The sequence below is a fragment of the Lactuca serriola genome, chromosome 8 (genome assembly GCF_051521515.1).
Source record: "Lactuca serriola cultivar US96UC23 chromosome 8, Lser_US96UC23_V15, whole genome shotgun sequence".
NCBI lineage: Eukaryota > Viridiplantae > Streptophyta > Magnoliopsida > Asterales > Asteraceae > Lactuca > Lactuca serriola.
Genome location: NC_136415.1, coordinates 291,632,758 through 291,651,560, shown reverse-complemented (window position 1 = coordinate 291,651,560; position 18,803 = coordinate 291,632,758).

The following is an 18,803-nucleotide window of genomic DNA, read 5'->3' as shown; positions in this document are numbered from 1 at the left end:
CTATATCACAACCTCTATCTTGGCCAGATCGACCAGAATACCCTGCTGGTTGCGAAGGTGCCCCAGAAACTGCACCTCGCGCAACCAGAACTCACACTGGGAGAACTTTGTGAAAAGTCTCTCCTTCCTCAGTGTCTCCAACACCTCCCTCAGGTGCTCCTCATGCTGCTCCCGAGTCTTTGAATAAACCAAGATGTCATCGATGAAGACTTTCACAGACCGGTCCAATATCGGTCTACACACACGGTTCATGAGGTCCATGAACGCGGCAGAAGCATTGGTGAGCCCAAATGGCATCACCACAAAATCATAGTGACCATAACGAGTCTGAAAGGCTGTCTTCAGCATGTCATCGTCCCTGAATTGCATCTGGTGATAACCCAATCGCAGATCAATCTTGGAGAACCAAGATGCACCCTGAAGCTGGTCGAATAAATCATCAATCCTCGGGAGGGGGTAACGGTTCTTCACCGTTACTTTATTCAGCTCCCGGTAATCTATGCACATCTGATGCGACCCATCCTTCTTCTTCACAAACAGGATCAAGGATCCCCATGGTGAACTGCTCGGTCTGATAAATCCCTTGTCTAACAGCTCCTACAGCTGAGTAGACAGCTCCTGCATCTCGGGAGGAGCCAACCGATACTGTGCCTTGGCTATCGGAGCCGCACCAGGAACTAGGTCAATCTTGAACTCTACTTGCCTCTCTAGAGGCACCCTAGGCAAATTCTTTGGGAACACGTTTAAGTACTCTTTTACGACCGATACATCATGCACAGTCACCTTACCCTTATCCTGGGTATCCATAACATAGGCGACATAACCTGTGCAACCCTACTGAAGGTAGTGCCTCACCATCGCTGCCGAACACAAAGTCGGTCCACACCGCGACCTCTCACCCTGAATCACTAACCCTCCCCCACTAGGAGTTTGAACTCTCACTAGCTGCTGCTTGCAGTTGATCACTATCCCACTGGGGCTCAGCTAGTCCATACCCACAATAACCTTACTCCTTTACCGGGGAATGGGGACCAAATCCACAGAAAACTGCTCATCGAACAACTATAGTGTACATCCCTGATGAACACTAGCAACCTGAAGAGTCCTATCATCCACTATCTCTACATCCAGTGGACAGTCTAGCTCCCCCGGAGCTCCAACAAATCGCTTGCTAAGTGCGAGCGACACATAGATCGGGTAGCCCCCGAATCGAACAATACCAGAGCTATTATGCCATTCACAAGGAACGATCCTATAATGAAACACATCAACATAAGGAACAATAAATATCAATAAAGAGATAAGGAGAAGATACATACCCACCACGACGTCGTACGCTGCACGTGCCTCCTATGCAGTCAACTGGAAGGCTCTAGTCTTCGCCACTAGCACCTCCGCCCGACCCTGGCAGCGATCGGTAAACGTAAAGGAAACAGGAGCTGGTTCCACCACCTATCTTGATGTTGCTATACTCGGACAATGGGAACTCTTGTGGCCCCTTTGATTGCACTGAAAGCAAATCAGATTAGATATTGTCGGAGCGGCGGTGGTAGCAGTACAGTCCCTGCTAACATGACCAGTTCGACCGCACTTGAAGCAGCCCGAACTACCAGCCCTGCGCGTCCTCTCATGCGACCTCCCACACTTGCTGCGGTGGCGTTGTCCTTATTGTCCCTTCCCTCGGGAATCTACCTTGGGCTTCTTTCCCGAACCCTCCATACTATATGCCGCATATGTTTTCCTATTCCTGTACATCTCTAAATCAATCTCTCTCTCTAGCCCTGGCAATCATATCCTCTAGTGTCTTGCAGCTGGATCGGCTCATGAACTGCCAGATATCGCTACTCAACATCTCATGATATCTGGCCTTTTTCATCTACTCGTCTACCAGGTACTACGAAACGAGAAGGGCCCTCTCCCTGAACATAGCGGTGATCTCCGTCACCATCTCAGTCGTCTTTTGGAGATCCTGGAACTCCCTAGCAAGCTGCTGCACCTCTATCATAGATGCAAACTCGGCCCTAAACTTGGCCAAAAAGTGACTCCAAGTTATTGCATCAAGATCTACATGTTATCCAATGGCATGTCCAACGACCTCCCACCAGTCACATGCCCTGTTCTTTAAAAGACAGGAAGCAAGTCGGACCTTGTCCCCCTTGGGACATCAGCTCGTATAGAAGGCGTTGGTGACATCCGCCAACCATCTGTTGGTAGCTATGCGGTCCCGAGCCCCATGATAGTCTGGAGCTCCACAAGCTCGAAACTCCCTGAAAGTCATCATGCGCGACCCCATCATGGCTGCCACCTTGATGCGGAATGCACTTAGTCTCTCATCCAAAAGCTCCAAGATACCCTCCTTGATCATACCAAAGATCACAGGAGTCTGGTCAATGATACAGTGCGTGACCTCAGATGGAATGAACTCTCTCATCTGCTCATCAAGCTGCTCGGCTCTAGAGTTCGTGTCTGATCCCTCACCGGCACCTAAACTGCCGATTGACCTAATGCGTAGCGTCACCATACATAAAAACACCGTTACAGACATCTGTATATACATCATAAATCGAGGGATCTCACATACTAAAAGTTTCCTAGGTTTATCTTAGCCTTCCTTGATTCAAGTACGGATCCTCTTCTTTTAGTAGTACGGGCCCATACTACCTTCCATATCTATCTGTACTTTCCTCAAGAACTACCTTGACTCCACCAAGTCTCTTCAACTGCTACTACTGTTCTCATGCTAATCTCATCCTAGGCTTGCCCTCGGGTAATCACCAACCCACTCTTAGCCATCAGCTGCATAAGAAGTCCCTGCTATCTCCCCCTAAGTAGCTCACGAATACTATTACATATCACAAAGACCAGATAATTCTTTGAATGAGAGGTCCTACCCTACAATGGTTGGACTGAAATAAGAGCTATGAAATAGAGCTAAACCTAACCTTCTGAAATTATTTAGTCCTTGCAATATGTAACTTAACATATTCATTTACTAGTTACTTAGAGATAATTAGAACTCCTAAAAGCATAAAGCAAGCAACATTCGAGCATTGAGTAAACATAATCAAGCATATCCTAATCAAGCCATCATATAACCGACTAATCAGTACTAGCATGCAGCTCATAAAGCTCATACACATATAATAGGCGCATACGACATCCTTCCTAGATCATTAGCCCTAATCTATGATGCAATTCTCATGAGCATATCATATCATAAACTTGTATGTGTAATTTGGGAGTACTTACTTGAGCTCGGCTGATTGCATGCACCACACCCTTTTTCTCTTTTCAAAATCCCTTTTGTAAAAAAAATGATTTTTCTTTTAAAAATATTATACCAAGTCCTCAGTTTGAGTTTAGACACACCCGAGAGTGTGCCTGAATCCCTCAAACCAAGGCTCTGATACCAACTTGAAACATCCCAAAAATACAGTCCAAAAATTTCAATCATTAAGAAAACCATAATATCAAACAACATATAAAAATCATAATTCGTGTATCTCAAAGTATCATAAACATCTGTAAAACATATTAGAGTATAAACATCCCAGACTAATCAAATGGTGTGTGCACTGCAATCATCCTACACTCTTCCTCTTGCTACCTCAAGTACCTGAAACCAAAACTGAAAAATGTAAGTACAAAACTTAGTGAGTCTCCCCAAACTACCACATACCATACACATAATCATGCTACTAGGAGATACGGGCCCCACCTACACTCAAGGAGATACGAGCCCCACCCACACTCCGCTAACTAGGAGATACGGCCCCCGTCTACATTCTGCTGGCTACGAGATATGGGCCCCACCCACACTTGGCTAACTATGAGATACGGGCCCCGCCTACACTTGGCTAACTGTGAGATACGGGCCCGCCCACACTCAGCAACTAATCGTGCATACAAGTATCACACATACACCAAGTATAATCAAATCTATCAATCAGTCCTATATCCATACTCAAATAATGCTATGAGATACGGGCCTCACCCACACTCGGCTATCTATGAGATACGGGCCTCGCCCACACTCAGCTACTAATAAAAACATATACAGGCTGGCCTTGGTGCCTTCGACCCATTCAGACCATGAGAAAAAATCACCTTCGAAAGCTGACTGTCAAATCCTGCGGTGAGGAATCTTTAACGGCTGCTCCAATGACTCCCTGGCTATCAATATCACGATAACACTTAGTCAAAATCCACTAATCCTTCTTAGGGTAAAATGACCATTTTACCTATGGTCAAAGTCAACATTCTGGTCAAAGTCAACATTTTGGGTTGACTCAACTCGCCGAGTTGACCCATCAACTCGCCGAGTTCCATAAATCAGAAACCCTGATATCGCGATCCAACTCGTCGATTTTCTCTTGTCATTAGAATCGGGAATTTCCAATTCCACTCATAAAGTCCATCATGAACTTGTCGCGTTTTTCCTTTTATGGGGTCGGGGCATTTCGACCCAACTCGTCGAGTTCCTTTATGGAATCGACAAGTTCTCCAGTCTATTAATCCATCTTAATGGGTTAAGCTCCTATCCTTTAGTTCTAAGCTCCATACTTCATCTACACATTGAAAATTTCCTTTTAAGGGTAAAGTTTCCAACTTTACCCATTAATACCCTTCCTTAATGGGTTTAGCTCGAACCCTAACTCTTTAAGATCTAGATCTTGATCCTAAAGCCATCAATACTCTAAACCAAGGCATATAAACTGAGATCTGGACACTAGACACTGCAAGAACATGTAAAGCTTCAACCTTTCTCTCCATGCATGGCCTTTTGGGGCTTAAAAGGCCAAAATGGCATCCTATAGCTTGCATGGGGCTTCAATGGCCATAAAGTTTGCACCTTTATGCCATGAAAGCCCTCCATGGTTCCAAATCTGATGGTATACTAACTTGGGAAGTCCATTTCTTAAAGGTCATGCTTCTTGGACCAAAAACCCAATAAAATGATAATAAGAAGATCTAAGAAGTTACTAAGCAAGTTTGAGACTTGCTTACCGGGAAATGATGAGGATGAAATGCAGTCTCTGGATCTACATGCTTCTTCTTGAATCCCCAAGCTTCTCCTTCCTTCACAATCTTCAACACACACAAAGCTTCACTCAAAAATTGCTCACAAGCTCACAAATGCAATAGGGTTTCTGGATTTAGATGCTTATATAGGGGATTAAAATGCTTACTTTGGGATGTGGAGGCTGGAAATGAGGCTAGAATGAGGGGATTAAGATGCTTAAATAGGGTGCAAAAACCCGAAATTAGGGTTTCACCCCAACCAACCTACTCGTCGAGTTGAGGGCTCTCAACTCGTTGAATAGTCTTTACAACCTGCATCTAATTTCCATTTTGTATTGATGAGTTTGGGGCCTCCAACTCGTCGAGTTTCTATACAAAAATGAATAAATCTTTAATTAAATATGTACCAGGAACTAGGCGTTATAGTTTAATTTGTTATTTACTTTTTGGTGGGTTTAAAAAATATGAAACCATTTGCTAGAATATATATTAGAAACAAATTTGTATTTTTCTTTTGATATAGATATTTTCCTTAAATTGTTGATAAATTTTAGAACTTATGTTTATATTTTGATTTATTGATTTTTTTCATAATTAAAATGAATTGAAGATTGCAACCAAATGTTACACTATGTATATAAATAATCGACGACTAAATTTCTTTAATGATAACACATAAAAACTCATTTTATGAAAATACCAACAATATAACTATAGATTTGTCCTGACATTTGGAGGCCCCTAAAATTGGATTCCCCGTGCGACTGCACCGTCCACACACCCTCAGAGCCACCACCGGGGTTTACCATATTGCCCACTGTGTTGACACTATTCACCGTTCACTCTAATGGTGTGACATTTCTTCATGTTAAGTTGAGCGTAACTGTCATACCGACTTGTCATGTTAATCTACGTATATCAATATATAATTGTTTGAATATCATCATGGGCGGTCCGTTGATTTTGAAGGCCCTTTGCAAATCATAACAAATGGGCCCCTATATATATATATATATATATATATATATATATATATATATATATATGCTTACGTTATTTTGTTTTTACTAACTATTGTGTCACACCCCAAAACCAAGAACGGCGGAACGTTCTGGGGCGGAGGACGTCATGTATAATATCAACAACAATGTAAAGTAGTAAACAAGCAACAACATCATCCATTGCATTAATAAAATAATTATTATACAATTGTATTCTGTCAAATTTTGATAAACACTAAAGCATAAATCAAAATGAAAGATAAGTCTTGAATAAGCTTCATCTTCCTTTCTCCTTGCATCGGTACCTGTCTATGATGACCTGAGGATACAAGTAATTTTGAAAGCGAGTATCAGCTATAAAGCTGGTGAGATCATAAGTATTAAGTGTCTTATTTTGTATGTAAGAATTTATAAGTCTTTGTAATTCAAGAATTTGTAAGTGTACAAGAACTGTAAGTATTTGTAAGTGTATATGAATTGTAAGTATTTGTAAGTGTATATGAATTGTAAATGTTTGAAAAACCCTGGAATCCCTATGATTCCTATTAGTATGAAGGTGTCTTCTACCAAGACCTAGTTGTTATGTGTGTGTGTCTCTTGTAAGAGTATGTATTTTCCAAAGTATAACTATCATTATCCAAAAATATAGTTTGTACATTTATGTTTAAGTGAGGTTATCACTAAAAATATGTAATGGGAAAATAAATAGTACTATGGTGTAGTTTCGAACTACAACCGTACCTATTACCTTAAAACTAGGGTAATACTTCCAAGTACCATAGTATTTGATATATATATATATATGTATATATATATCACTACATCGATACTCAACTTGCCTTCTTTGAGGGATAAGGTATAATGTGATGTCTAGATCCCAGACTGTTACGCTCCCCTATCAAAGGGATTTTGGGACCTACCCACGACCCCTGCATGAATGCAAGCCGTGAGCATCCACATTACTAATGATCATGTATACTCGATATAACAATCACAATTTCGGTGTGATTTATCAGTATAGTTAGATCCTGAACTGGTTCTGTGCTATAGCCCCTAATGACGTATGTTCTATGTATATGTAAGCGTACTCATGTAAGTGTGATCATGTAATTGTACTCATGTAAGTGTGATCATGTAATTGTACTTATGTAAGTGTGATCATGTAATTGTACTCATGTAAGTGTGATCATGTAATTGTACTTATGTAAGTGTGATCATGTAATTGTATAATGGTGTACTGTAATGTTCTACGCGTGCTATCTGTAATGTGTGTTCTCTCTATCTAGCAAGTATAGTAATGTAAGCGTTCTAGTATAATTGTATATGTTCTCGTCCTAGTTTAGATGTATATGTAATGTACAATAATGTTCTAGAAAGTATTGACTCATGAATGAACTGACTCATTGTATGATATCGCGTTCTAGTAATGGTTCTAGTATCTTCCTGAACTACCCATATGGTAGCTTACTAGTAATCTAAGTAGTACGTATGGACGTGGATGTATACCCTTGCTACCCAAGGGCATAGGATGAATTGGAAGGACCTTTTATGACTATATATGTAAACATGATATATAACAAATCTTTAAACGACTTTCGGACGAATACCCAATGTCCCACCAGACCACATCTCAAGGCGCGAAAAGGAAATAGGGTGGATAGTCTTCCTAAGTCTTTTAAACATTTCTTATATAACTATACATATAGAGGCATGCAATTTATAATATAAAAGCATAAATAAGTTTTGTAAAACATTTGAAACAGAAATATTATTTTAAGAGAAGATCGACTTGATGTCAATCTATAAAACAATTTGAAGGCATAAGTATAATACAACAGTTTTGAGTATAAAGAAACATTTGTTTGAAACACAGTTGTAAATAAGTTTGAAGTATGATAAACAGAGTAAGAAGTACAGTGTAATAAGTAGTTTGAAAACATATAAAATGTTTATAAAAATCATTTGAAGGAAACTGTTTGGTAAACGGCTAATGAGTAGCCAAATCTTTTGAATGCTGTATATTAATCACATGTGATTGATGTAATAAGTAATATAATCCTACTTACTAATCACATGTGATTGACATATAAAGTAGCATGATTCTACTTGTATCCCCCCCCCCCCCATAAAACATTTAAAACAGTTTAAAACATTAGTTAAGGGGTATGAACTCACCTGCAGTATGTGACTGGAATTGAACGGCTGTTATCGTATGGAAGGATCGGACAAGTGCCTGGTGTCAAGTGATGACTTAGACACACACAATGATCCTAATTACATATGAAGACATATGTATATAAATAATTAGAGATTAATTCACTAATTATACAAGTATAACATTTAAGCGCGAGGACAACACTTTTGGTCAAGTGCTAGGAGGCTAATGGGTTGCAACAAAGGAGTGCAATGCCCCTAATGGAAGTTTAAGGTCAAAAGACCATATTCATTAGAGTTTACGGCCCAGGGGAGTAAGCTCCTGGCCGTAAACTCTCAAACAAGTCATGAATTGGAGTTTAGAAGTACTACAACCTTAGAGGGGAATTGTTTCAAGGCTATACAAGTGTTTGGGCACAACATTGACTCCTTTGGGGAGTTTACGGCCCAAAGACCCTTTTCCCTTGGAGTTTACGGCCGTAAACTCCCTTGGGAGAGTTCTTATTGTCCTTTCAAGTCTCTAATATTTCTAGGAACAAGTCTAGGCTTCAATACTTGGATTAAGGAAGATTTACGGCACTAAATGGGACCATTTGATGGAGTTTACGGCCATAGAACTCTTTGGGCCGTAAACTCCCTCACACATGAGGTCCTAAGAATTTTAACTAGTCCATATCTCATCTAGGTACTTGCCCTAAAAGTTTCTTGGCCTAAGGAAGTGTCTAGGGTGCTCTTTGACCCCATTAAAGGAGTTTACGGCCCAAGAAATACTCTTGGCCGTAAACTCTTCAACACTTATGCTTTTCATGTGTTATCTAGGTCCTAAACACATTAAGGTACATGCCAAAAATGAAGACTAAGCCTTAGGAAGAGTTTGAAGGCATTTTGGAACCTAAAACATGGAGTTTACAGCCTAAGGAGCATCTTGGCCGTAAACTCCCTTCAAATGTTGGTTTCTAATTGTTTTGTTGGTCTAAAACACTTGCTTAAGGCTTCTAGGTTCTTGTTCTAAGGCTAAAGGATCACTAGGCACTCATTTGTGCCCTTTATTTGGAGTTTACGGCCCAAGAGGTTGTTCCTTGGCCGTAAACTCCTCAAACTACTTGCTTTTGATTTGTTTCTAGCCTCTAATGATCATACACTAAGTCCTTAGTTAGATGCCTAACACGGAAATGGGACTAGGTGGCCTTTAGGCTTGATTTTGGAGTTTACTCCCCAAGAACGTTCTTGGGCGGTAAACTCCCGGATCTTGTGTTTTGGACATGTAAACAATGTTATAAAGCATATAACAAGTATTAAAACACATTTAGGGAAGTAGACTCACAATCTGGGATGAAAACCCGAAGATCCGTGAGAGAGAAATTGACTTTTCTCTATTTGGAATTCAACTAATGAACCAATTTGGTTCAGAATTCTATTTATAGTCCAGAGATTTTTGGCAGAAAATATTTCTTTTCTCGGAATGGATTCTAATGACCTAGAGAAATGGAATTAAAGTGTTGCACAAAATCCTAGTCCAACCACTCTCCTAATAATTCCTTAGGTGTAAAACCCTAAAACTGCCAAACTTATTCCAAAAGTTTGAATTTTCACTGCAACTGCTCTACTTCTATTGGATTGAAGTGGTTTGATTTGAATGGAAAATTTCGGGTTGTCACATCATCCCCCTGTTAAAGGGAATTTCGTCCCGAAATTAGAATTTAGGAAAGGAAGTATGCACGAATGATCGAGACGTGAGGAGGAAACTTCCTAATCGATTGGTTCTAGCGCACCTAAGTGAAATCGGCTCTCGGTTGGTATCCCAACGAACCATCACTAACTGGCGACGGCGTTGCTTCGTTCGCTTGACCTCTCGGTCGAGAGTCACTACGGTTCTGATACGAAGGCAAGGATCTCGACGAGTGGACTTGTAAGAGTCCAACCGGAAAGGTATGGTTTCACGATCGAGATGCGAAGAGTAGAAAGTACGCTACTAAGTTCGCGGAGTAGGTCTAGTTTGTGCGAGGCACAGGACCGATTCTGATAAGAATCTCGGAGGTCCTAACTATATTGGATTTAGATTTCCACGCTTTACGAAGCGTATCAAGCCATTCTCAGAGTGAGTTATCTTAAAGAACTTGGTCACTCACTCGGAAGCGCAAAGGTTCCTTTTCTTGCGTAACTTCCCAGTCAAAGGCCATCCCTTGCTGGGTCAAAGTCGTATGAGTTTCTGAAGCTTGCGAGGAGTTCTAAATGAACTAAGGCGGTAGGTCGGTAAGACCTAGAATTTGGCGAAAAGTTGTCGGCGTCTCTGGTGTTGATAAATGCTCAATGGTTTTTGACAAATTGAAAGAGTACTCAAAATTTCTCACATTACTAACAGTGTGTCCTAAAAATTTGACTCTTCAATTTCAAAACTCAAGCCTATAGAACTTTGCTAAAAGTTCCTCTGTAGGAAATGTTTCCAGGGGTTTTCTTCTTACTACGAGGGTAGATAAGTAAGTCATTACATGGAGAAATGACGAATTGATCCAAGTAAGAAAGACGTAACCCTATTCATTTATCTCATGAAAACCATGGGCGTACTGGTCCTATCCGAAAGGTATCACTACGGACTCGAGGCGTCCGCATCGAATTCGGAAGATAGTCTCCCAAACATCCTTCCCTAACACATCGAACTGGTGATATTCGGATCTCTGGTCTATTCCTGGAAGTAGTTTCTTTCCTTACGTTTGCTCAACCATTTTGTCTATGTGAGGCAGAGATAACGATTTCTATGAAAATCTTGACGGATTCCTCGATATCCGAGGCACATACTATGTGATCCATCGATCTCTGGAAGAATCCGACCGGGGTTCTCTAGGGTGAGAAACCTAGTCTTCTAATTCTATTTCTGTGTGGTTCGCCAAGTTGCTCGTGCTGTTCTTGTATTTCCGGGGGTGTTTAAACTATAGGGTGATCTGTTTTCGGGAGTTGTACTGGGTTCTAAGTTTGTTCGCATGACGATGTGATTACTCGTATACCTAGGCAGTTTCTCCATCCTGAAGTCCATTTTAGAATTCATATTGGGCTTCACGATCACCATTTCGTGTATACGAGTCGTATATAATTAAGATTGAAAAGGTAGTCGAATAACTGATTCTTCCTTACCCTCACATCCCAAGGAGGAAAAGAGTTAAGGCGAAATCATTAATTCTAAACCTGTAGAACCTTGATTATATAACACTCTTATGTATACCTTCCTCAGTGATAGTTCATCCGTATGAATTCCTAGATTGAACTTGACGTACTGCACGAGTGGTACTTCGGGGATTTCTTTGGAAAGAAAATAACTAAGAGGTACTCCTGGAATGAGTACTTTGGGGATTTCTTTGGAAAGAAAATAACTAAGAGGTACTCCTGGAATGAGTACTTCGGGGATTTCTTCGGAAAGAAAATATCTAAAAGGTACTCCTGGAATGAGTACTTCGGGGATTTCTTCGCTAGAAAGGTGATCTAGAAGATAGGGACGTACGTATGAAGTTTTTTTCGCATCGATCAAATGGAATCTGATTTTATGATAATGGCGGAATCATACAGAAACTTTAAAGACAATAGAATTAAACATAAGACGTTTTACAGATAAAACACAACCGTGCAACCATGAACAAGAGTTACAGTACTTTCAGATTTACCACCAGACTATTGCTGCGAATATGATATACTACAAAAGACAAGTATACGCAGCACGAGACTCCCTATACAGACAGGATCTCGCAAAAGGTAAGACTCTAGTTGCACTAGTTCTAGGTAGTTTATAAGTCTGTTACAACGAAACGCCTTAATAACATTAACGTGGTTCCTGAGCAGGCTCTCCTGCAGCTGTGATCCTGAGAATCCTCCCGTCTGCGCCAGAGTTCTGCGTTATCGGGCAATCCTTGTGGAGGTGTCCAATTTCACCGCATTGATGACATATCTGGACAGTACCCACATCAGTGGAGGAAGTGAAGTGTCGGGTAGGAGTTATGGGAACACGGGTTCTTTCCTTGTTTTCCTTCTTCGGGCAATCTCTTTTATAGTGCCCAAACTCACCACAGTTATAGCAATTTAGGCTTGCCCTAGTGGTGGAGGTAGCTCTACAGAAACGGGCGATGTGCCCTTTCTTGTTGCAGTTTACGCACTGCAAGACTCGGCACATTCCCTCGTGGTGGTAATTGCACCGGTCGCACTTCGGGAGTGTTCCCTTATATGGTCTGCTCGGTACTGGGATGGCAGAGATTTGTGACTGTCGCCTGGCAATTCTCTGAAACCGCTTGCGTTCCATTTTGGCTTTACGTTTTCTTTTCTTGTTCTCTGCGTTCTGGCTTTGCGAGCCTGTGGCTGTTACTGTTGGACGATTTCCTGGAGGGATATCGCGATTGGAAATTTCATTCCCATCAGCAGCATTGACTATGCTGTTAGCGCTACGGTGCGCCATGACCGCGGTTACGGCAGCCACTACGGCAGCTGTAACTGCCGTTTGAAAGGTGGCGGCGTCCATCGGAAAAGTAGAGGTCTCGTTTCTTGGCTGGTCATTTCCGGATGACGACATGATTCTGTAATACGAAAGAGTAAAGATCTGTGAGCGATTCTAGTTGACCCTGATGTGCTTAGATTGTTCATGAAAAAGTAAGAGTATAATCTCGAAAGTTTGACCTACATCCCTATGATGCAGTCCTGGTTAAAGAATGAAAGTATGTTCGCGAAGGTTTGACCTACATCCCTATGATGCAGTCCTAGTACGGAATGGGAGTATGTTCGTAGAATGGTCTCAAGACGTTTGTCGTTCGAGCTGAGGTATCGTGGGTTGGTGAATAACAAGATCCAACCACTGAAAGATACTTGGAAATGTCTCTTGGAATAAATCACCATAGTCCAATGACTTGACTAAAGTATGATTCAGATAGAGTCCAATGAAAGTAAGATAAAAGTACTTGGATGAAGAATGACACAGAAGTTAGTCGGCTGTCAATATCTTTGATATTCACGATGTAAAGATTCGGGAAAATGACCTTGTAAAGGTCTTACATCATATCCACAGAAGATAGTTTCTGACAGCATAAAGACCTAACTAAAGTACTTACGGAACAAGATAATTTCATAGAAAATGCCACATCGGGCATAGACAGAAAACGATTTCTTTTTATAAGGGAAATAAAGTAAAGCGTCTACTACTGGCGACAGTCATCCCTCTGGTGAACTATTAGTTCAGCCAATTGACGTTCCACGTCAAGTAGGTGTCTTTCGCACACCATCTGGCGTACTCGGAGCTCTAAGACTTCGGCTCGTGATTCAGCCAGTGCTTGCAGCAGGGTTTCGTGGTTTCTCTCTGATCTCTCGTGAGTATATGCTAGATGAATGGTGTGGAGGGTATGCATTCTAGCATAGGCGACTATTTCTGAAATCTGATGTCGGGCTGTCTTGCCTTGAATCTCCTTTCAGGGCACTCTGTGGACCAAGATTGGCAAGACTATATCTGTTAACCCCTCATTGCTCACGTCATAAAAGCTTCGGTCGCTATTAATTGGCATAGGTTGATCTTGTCCTTGGCTCCATGTTTCCAAGCATTCCACTCACTCAGGGTCGGGCCATGAAAAGCCGGAAGAGGGTTAGGAATTGAAACGGGAGCTGCTCGGGGTAGGTTCTCAACCTCTGGCTCGGGGTTAGTATCATACGAAAGGTCTTCGTCATGGTGATCATTCAGGGAATAGGATGATCATTCTCTGGTTCTTCTCCAAACCAACCAGCTATGACTTCATTCGGAAGATACTGGTTGTCAAGGGGATGGAGTCCAGCTATGATTTCTATGCGAGAATTTAGGGTAGAAGGATAATTATTAGACGAACTATCTAAATAATTATTTAGAAAACCTTCATTAGTTACATCGCTATTTGTGAAGTGCAACCAGCTATGTGTAATCTAAACAGGATAGACCTTCGAATAAGTGACCTTAACTCCTTATTCACACAGAATAGGGGTAAGGCAAAATTATCACAGATTCTAGGTCTATAACATCCTAATTACATGTAGCCTCTGTGTATCCACTTAGCAACTATCAACTTAGTAATGAAGATCCCGTTTTAATTCTCAAGTATAAAGTACTTATAGTAACACCAAATACTCCTATAGTATTTTAAATTTATTGTTATGTTCTATTGTTCTCATTGTGGTAGGGTTGGTAAGATTTTAGCATTGTTGCAACCACATACTTAAACTTAGGCACATGCTAGTCAACCCTCGGATAATATAGGTGATCAGGCTATATCTTCCCAGTTTTGACCATATGTCTCTAAGCCCACTTGTGTTGCCCAACAATCGTAATTCTTTTGTATTGTCCTAATGACACTGATTTTAGTATGAATGCAGCATGTATACTTACTTAAATATTTTACTATTTAAAGTATAAACTCTTGGTCAGAGTATTTTTAATCCCTTATGTATTTATAGTTAGTATATCTTTTATGGGTTGATATACTTAATTCACTATAAACAATGCTCTGATACCAATCTGTCACACCCCAAAACCAAGAACGGCGGAATGTTCTGGGGCGGAGGACGTCATGTATAATATCAACAACAATGTAAAGTAGTAAACAAGCAACAACATCATCCATTGCATTAATAAAATAATTATTATACAATTGTATTCTGTCAAATTTTGATAAACACTAAAGCATAAATCAAAATGAAAGATAAGTCTTGAATAAGCTTCATCTTCCTTTCTCCTTGCATCGGTACCTGTCTATGATGACCTGAGGATACAAGTAATTTTGAAAGCGAGTATCAGCTATAAAGCTGGTGAGATCATAAGTATTAAGTGTCTTATTTTGTATGTAAGAATTTATAAGTCTTTGTAATTCAAGAATTTGTAAGTGTACAAGAACTGTAAGTATTTGTAAGTGTATATGAATTGTAAGTATTTGTAAGTGTATATGAATTGTAAATGTTTGAAAAACCCTGGAATCCCTATGATTCCTATTAGTATGAAGGTGTCTTCTACCAAGACCTAGTTGTTATGTGTGTGTGTCTCTTGTAAGAGTATGTATTTTCCAAAGTATAACTATCATTATCCAAAAATATAGTTTGTACATTTATGTTTAAGTGAGGTTATCACTAAAAATATGTAATGGGAAAATAAATAGTACTATGGTGTAGTTTCGAACTACAACCGTACCTATTACCTTAAAACTAGGGTAATACTTCCAAGTACCATAGTATTTGATATATATATATATGTATATATATATCACTACATCGATACTCAACTTGCCTTCTTTGAGGGATAAGGTATAATGTGATGTCTAGATCCCAGACTGTTACGCTCCCCTATCAAAGGGATTTTGGGACCTACCCACGACCCCTGCATGAATGCAAGCCGTGAGCATCCACATTACTAATGATCATGTATACTCGATATAACAATCACAATTTCGGTGTGATTTATCAGTATAGTTAGATCCTGAACTGGTTCTGTGCTATAGCCCCTAATGACGTATGTTCTATGTATATGTAAGCGTACTCATGTAAGTGTGATCATGTAATTGTACTCATGTAAGTGTGATCATGTAATTGTACTTATGTAAGTGTGATCATGTAATTGTACTCATGTAAGTGTGATCATGTAATTGTACTTATGTAAGTGTGATCATGTAATTGTATAATGGTGTACTGTAATGTTCTACGCGTGCTATCTGTAATGTGTGTTCTCTCTATCTAGCAAGTATAGTAATGTAAGCGTTCTAGTATAATTGTATATGTTCTCGTCCTAGTTTAGATGTATATGTAATGTACAGTAATGTTCTAGAAAGTATTGACTCATGAATGAACTGACTCATTGTATGATATCGCGTTCTAGTAATGGTTCTAGTATCTTCCTGAACTACCCATATGGTAGCTTACTAGTAATCTAAGTAGTACGTATGGACGTGGATGTATACCCTTGCTACCCAAGGGCATAGGATGAATTGGAAGGACCTTTTATGACTATATATGTAAACATGATATATAACAAATCTTTAAACGACTTTCGGACGAATACCCAATGTCCCACCAGACCACATCTCAAGGCGCGAAAAGGAAATAGGGTGGATAGTCTTCCTAAGTCTTTTAAACATTTCTTATATAACTATACATATAGAGGCATGCAATTTATAATATAAAAGCATAAATAAGTTTTGTAAAACATTTGAAACAGAAATATTATTTTAAGAGAAGATCGACTTGATGTCAATCTATAAAACAATTTGAAGGCATAAGTATAATACAACAGTTTTGAGTATAAAGAAACATTTGTTTGAAACACAGTTGTAAATAAGTTTGAAGTATGATAAACAGAGTAAGAAGTACAGTGTAATAAGTAGTTTGAAAACATATAAAATGTTTATAAAAATCATTTGAAGGAAACTGTTTGGTAAACGGCTAATGAGTAGCCAAATCTTTTGAATGCTGTATATTAATCACATGTGATTGATGTAATAAGTAATATAATCCTACTTACTAATCACATGTGATTGACATATAAAGTAGCATGATTCTACTTGTATCCCCCCCCCCATAAAACATTTAAAACAGTTTAAAACATTAGTTAAGGGGTATGAACTCACCTGCAGTATGTGACTGGAATTGAACGGCTGTTATCGTATGGAAGGATCGGACAAGTGCCTGGTGTCAAGTGATGACTTAGACACACACAATGATCCTAATTACATATGAAGACATATGTATATAAATAATTAGAGATTAATTCACTAATTATACAAGTATAACATTTAAGCGCGAGGACAACACTTTTGGTCAAGTGCTAGGAGGCTAATGGGTTGCAACAAAGGAGTGCAATGCCCCTAATGGAAGTTTAAGGTCAAAAGACCATATTCATTAGAGTTTACGGCCCAGGGGAGTAAGCTCCTGGCCGTAAACTCTCAAACAAGTCATGAATTGGAGTTTAGAAGTACTACAACCTTAGAGGGGAATTGTTTCAAGGCTATACAAGTGTTTGGGCACAACATTGACTCCTTTGGGGAGTTTACGGCCCAAAGACCCTTTTCCCTTGGAGTTTACGGCCGTAAACTCCCTTGGGAGAGTTCTTATTGTCCTTTCAAGTCTCTAATATTTCTAGGAACAAGTCTAGGCTTCAATACTTGGATTAAGGAAGATTTACGGCACTAAATGGGACCATTTGATGGAGTTTACGGCCATAGAACTCTTTGGGCCGTAAACTCCCTCACACATGAGGTCCTAAGAATTTTAACTAGTCCATATCTCATCTAGGTACTTGCCCTAAAAGTTTCTTGGCCTAAGGAAGTGTCTAGGGTGCTCTTTGACCCCATTAAAGGAGTTTACGGCCCAAGAAATACTCTTGGCCGTAAACTCTTCAACACTTATGCTTTTCATGTGTTATCTAGGTCCTAAACACATTAAGGTACATGCCAAAAATGAAGACTAAGCCTTAGGAAGAGTTTGAAGGCATTTTGGAACCTAAAACTTGAAGTTTACGGCCTAAGGAGCATCTTGGCCGTAAACTCCCTTCAAATGTTGGTTTCTAATTGTTTTGTTGGTCTAAAACACTTGCTTAAGGCTTCTAGGTTCTTGTTCTAAGGCTAAAGGATCACTAGGCACTCATTTGTGCCCTTTACTTGGAGTTTACGGCCCAAGAGGTTGTTCCTTGGCCGTAAACTCCTCAAACTACTTGCTTTTGATTTGTTTCTAGCCTCTAATGATCATACACTAAGTCCTTAGTTAGATGCCTAACACGGAAATGGGACTAGGTGGCCTTTAGGCTTGATTTTGGAGTTTACTCCCCAAGAACGTTCTTGGGCGGTAAACTCCCGGATCTTGTGTTTTGGACATGTAAACAATGTTATAAAGCATATAACAAGTATTAAAACACATTTAGGGAAGTAGACTCATAATTTGGGATGAAAACCCGAAGATCCGTGAGAGAGAAATTGACTTTTCTCTATTTGGAATTCAACTAATGAACCAATTTGGTTCAGAATTATATTTATAGTCCAGAGATTTTTGGCAGAAAATATTTGTTTTCTCGGAATGGATTCTAATGACCTAGAGAAATGGAATTACTGTGTTGCACAAAATTCTAGTGCAACCACTCTCCTAATAATTCCTTAGGTGTAAAACCCTAAAACTGCCAAACTTATTCCAAAAGTTTGAATTTTCACTGCAACTGCTCTACTTCTATTGGATTGAAGTGGTTTGATTTGAATGGAAAATTTCGGGTTGTCACATATTGTGTGCCAGAATGCACAAATCTAGACCAACGGATGGAAATCATCAATGGACATGATTTGAGAGTGTATGATATTACAATGGGATAGCATGTACCATATAATCACACAAATTTTAGAAAAATGGTATTTTGCACAATTAACTACAATTATAAATAGAAATTTTCGGATATTTATGGATAACAAATTCTCCTTATTTTAAAAATATGATTTTTTTTAATTAATTCAATTTTAATTCTAACATAATTTGTAAACATAACCGATTTATTATGTCAGAATATTTTTTTAGTTAGAATGATGCTCTTTCAGAATTTTATTCTATTAGAATATTATTGAATAATAACAAAGTTCTAGAATCTGAGGTTGATAAATAACAATATTCTAACAT